Here is a 4,850-nt window from a genome sequence, read left to right on the forward strand (position 1 = left end):
CACCTATCACTCAATGGACTTGGAATAAATTTTGCAATTTCTAGACATTCCCAAAAACCCTCTTCTGTCCCACAAAACTGGGCAGTGATGTCGCGCAAACTAGCTACAGATGCTGGGCAGGAGGTGTTCGCAGCCGGCTCTTTGTACTTCCTTCCTACAGCCACGTTTGCAAACGGCAAATAGAGTATTTATGGCGATCTCCTGGCTGTGCGAGGTCAGACTGTGCTATACGCTTCTCCTGTGATCCCACCCCAAACTGCTTCTGATGCGAAGACCAGAAAATACACGGACATACTGACGACAGCAAGAACAGGCTCAGTTCTACTCACTCTATAGAGCATGATGCTGTCTCCCGGGGTTGGCTTTGATGTCTACCATGAAACAAGAAACAATATAGTAAACAACAAATGCTCATTTAAAGCACTTTATTACTTTTATGGAACTACAGCTTCATTTTTTCATGTTTGTAAGGAGTTTTGTGTCTTGATTTCTTACTCATCCGTTCCCAAGCGCCAGCGTGAAATTATGCCCTGCGTATGCTAAACTGCCCCCAGAGAAAAGAAATGAGGAGCGCGTTCCATTTACCTGGTGTACCTGCCCCCCGCTGCCAGCGCCGCAGGACAAGGGCTTACTGCCGTTTCCCATTTCATACAGGTCACTCTATAACCACGGCAAAGGGTTCAGTGTCACAGCACTGCCATGCTCCGAAACGCATGCCAGTAGCACTGCAAATCCAGAGCTTGAATCCTATCCCTCCTCCCCAAATACTGCCTCTGACTCCAACCCCCAGGTTGGTGCTAATTTATTATCAACCTGCAGACAGTTTTTATTTCACACCACTCTACTCAGTAGTGTTGGGATTGTTATCCTCTATTTAAACAGTCTGGATTTTCAAAGCTCTCGTCCTTTCTACTGTTCTCCTTATGGAAAATGTCGCTGAGGGTGTAAGGCGCACAGCCGGCACACCGTTGGAAACACGCTGGGAGGCTGAATCCGCTCCACTGCAGCGCTTCCAAAGCCCCGGGGCCAAAGCCACCTCCCACCAGCCTGCTGTCCTGCACCGCATCTCCAGGGCTGGATTCTCAGCAGCAAGCGTCCGTGTGCCTGCAACAACGCTGCGCTGCTTTGCACCAGCTGAGGACCCACATCTCTGGGGTTCGGGCCTTTTTTTGGGGGGGGGGGTGGGGCAGGTGGGGTCTTTGTGTGTGTGTGTGTGCGTGTTTTGCTGGTTGTTAATAAGGAGGTTGTGAAGCAGTTCTAATCACTGCAATAACATGGTTTCGTGTCCTGTGTTTGTCCCAAGATTTGGCTGAGGAACGGAACGGCATTTACGATTACAATATATCTTTGTACACAAATACACTGCTCAACAATGTACTGCCATTGCAATATACTGAGGGGGAGGAGGGTTACTACTTTCTTTTTCTCTTTCTTCAAGAAGCTGGAGCGATATCTGAATTTCTGACCCTAACAGACTTTTTACAATTGTCTGTATATTTAAAGGTCTGTAATACGTATCCCAAGGATAAAGGTAGTTCAATTTCGCACCTGGGAAAAAAAGCTTAGACAAACAAATACACATCTGCCACTACACAAAAATGTAGTTGTTTTGGGGTTTTGTAGACATCAGAGTCTGACAGTTTCATACAGCACGTTAGCACAAGTAAACAGACACCAAGTGTGAGACCAGTAAAGCTTCTGTATTCTTTCATTTCACGTTGGAACCTCGGCCTTGGTACCAATACCCTGTACACATTTATCCCCCCTAAAAACATTCTGCACTGACAAACTGGCAAGAGAATGTTGAAGGCAGAGTAAGACCCCTAATCCCGGCCACGGCAGAAGTGCCCTACAGAGCAACAGTGTTCCGGAGATTTAGGTGCTGGCCCATAGTGACTGTCGTAGGAAGGTTTCAGTTATACACAGGAAATGAATACATAAAAACATTTTGTTGTAAAAAAGATACAGCACTATAAAACGTTGTTTTGGGTAACGTGGAAAAATAAAAGAGCAAAACGTAACTGCCCTTCTACAGGCTTTTCCTTTACCTACTTGTACCTTGGATGATTCCAGCTTTGCCATTCCCGTTCCTGGGAACGGACACCCATTACCTAAATCCCTGAGAAGCTAAGGAAGAGCATCACGTCGGAGGATGGCAGTGGGGGCCTTCGGGTAGAAACAGGATGCAGACCCAGTTGCTGTGATGCAGTGTTTCAGCCCACACCACACTGGCCTCCCGCACAGCCTGCCTAGCAGTCAGCTCTATGCCGGCTACAGACGGCCGTGGTCTGGGTACAGCACAAAGAACGGGAAAGACACAGACATGTCCTCACAGTTTCAGTCTGACTGTGAGTCTGATTTGAGCAAAGCTAAGCACCAAAACTGGAAGTTGTCTTCATTGCAGAGTTGATCCAGCAGTCCCCTTTCCAAAAAGTCTAACTCCTTAGAACAGAGGTGCATAGCAACTCAGTTTACGACCTGCCAGTTACTTGCAAACAACTCTTTCTTCCTAAGCTGAGACCAGTCCAACTCTTGTATCTCAGAACACTTTGGCAGGACAGCACTACACAATCTCATTTGGTTTATTTTCAAATTACTGTGAAAAACATCCCACAGGGTATCCACAGGCTTTGCCAGATAGAATATATAGCTCTTATTATTGCATTTTCATTTCCAGTACCACTCAGAGGAAAACTGTACCTGTGAAGCATTACGCAATGTCGCCTCCCAGATCCAGCCATTGGCAGCATCCAAGACAATGCACAATTACTGGCAACATTCCCAACTACACAGAATTTTGCTGTGACTGGACCACTGGTCTCAGTGCAACACCCTGCTCTCAAAGTATCTCAGACCTTTGTCTTTAACCACGAAACAAGCCGTGCATGCTCCAAAGCACAGTGACATAAACAGACAACCCCCCTTTCTGTGGGCTGCCAGACCCACTGGGCTCCAAAGCAAGCCACCCTCAGTGCCACATCCTCCCACAGTGCAATCCTCCGGAGTTAAACCACGACAGGCACCTAGAGGAGGGGGCCCTGCTGACGCAGGCTGGGCACTCGCTACACAGCCACCTTGGGGGACAGTGACCTTCCTGGTCAGCAGTAACAGAACAACTACAGGAGTGCAAAGAAACGCCAAAACACAGGTACCTAGGGAAGTTGTTCTGGGGAGTCCTTGGGAAGTCCTGGCTCTTGCTGTACAGCTGATCCGAATTTCAGTCGACTCTGAATCCTGACATCCAGAGATCTGGAAAGTACAAATGAACAGGTTAACAGTCCATAGCTACGAAAATGCTGCACCTCCTTTTAAGAAGTGTGGGCACAAGAATTTCCTCATGGCCAGAAGCAAATCAATTTAAAACGGATTTTATTACCCAGGCTAACTAACATACTACTTCCCTAGAGAACTCAATCACCACTGTAAGAGATTTCCGTATCAAGCAGCAATGTAACTGCAAGTATCGTCATCTGTGTTCTCCCCGGTGATGTATGTTGGCTGTCCTGCTCATGAACACAGCTCTCCAACTCAGTGGTGGTGGTGTTCTCCAGTTCACTCAGCATGGGACAACCCCTCGTTGTGGCACGCACAACTGCACGTAACCGCTGGCGAGAAATACCACTTCTTGTCAGGGTAGTGGTCTTCTCTGACCACCAGACTGAAAACCTTCCCTACCTCACACCATGAACACAGCTGGTGGGAAAAAAACTAAATTCAAGGGTAAAAATATTCAGGATCCGATTAAGACATTTTAGGATAGCAAGAAAGGACAAAACTAAAGATGCCTTTGGGATTTGCTGACAACCATGACCCGACAGGTGCACACCTCCCACCTTCAAGCCAGACAAGCAGCAATGTATTCCCTTGGGTCATTTCACTTCAAAGGTGGTGGTGGTTCTGCCAAATCCTCTATTTAAAAAAGCATGCTGTGTGCATAGATGCTGCTCCACAAGTCACCATCCTTGATTTACAATAAGGGAAACACATCCCTACCCTAACAGCCAACCTACTTCCACAGTAAGGCTACTGTCAGAAGTCTCCGAGTCCTTCAAGGCATGTGTGTTCCAAGAATGTACGTACACTTTAGCAGTATGTTTTATGAAGTAAAAAATCTGCCTTTCAAGGAATGTGCACATCCGTATTTTGAGAATTGGAAAATTCTTCACATATTTCACATGGCAGTGGTGAACCCAAGGCCTCTTTTTGCATATTCTCCTTCATTTCTGTATTGCAAACACATCCATATGACATGCGCTTCCGTGTTCTTAGCTCCAGGTTTGTGACTCTCAGCCGTGCTCATGGGCACAGCTCTTCATCTCTTATATCCCTGCCCCGAATACCTCATTCTAAACCAAACTCGAAACAAAACGGAAACAAAACCAAAATAGACTCACAGAAGATCCAAGCGCAACAAAACTCAGTTCAGAGAGCAGCTCGTGCTGAAGCGACTGTGGCCTCCAGCTGCCCTCCCTTCACACGTTCCTCTCAGCTGTTACTATCACTGCACATCCACCCGAGGTACCACTCAGCTGCCCGCTCCTCAGGCTCTTGCCAAAACGCCGATCTTCAGAGACCCTTTCCAGCCTTTGCCAGGGGCAGGTTAAGACACGGCAGTACCACGGACTGGAGTGCGGGGTCACCACGGGCCGGGCTCAGACCTGGTGCCACACACGGAAAGCCGGTCACCTCTCAAACGGCCCCAGCTGTGCCCAAAGCTGCCCAGGCCCAGTCCCACAGCGGGAGGCGGAACCCACCTCCCTCACAGCCGGCCCCACCAGGACGGAGCTCAACTGCCAGCCTACCTTGGCCTCTGCACAGCGGGGGAGGGCCCTGACGGAGGGGGTACGTCC

This window comes from Eurypyga helias, unplaced genomic scaffold (assembly GCF_000690775.1).
Source record: "Eurypyga helias isolate BGI_N326 unplaced genomic scaffold, ASM69077v1 scaffold47520, whole genome shotgun sequence".
Classification (NCBI taxonomy): domain Eukaryota; kingdom Metazoa; phylum Chordata; class Aves; order Eurypygiformes; family Eurypygidae; genus Eurypyga; species Eurypyga helias.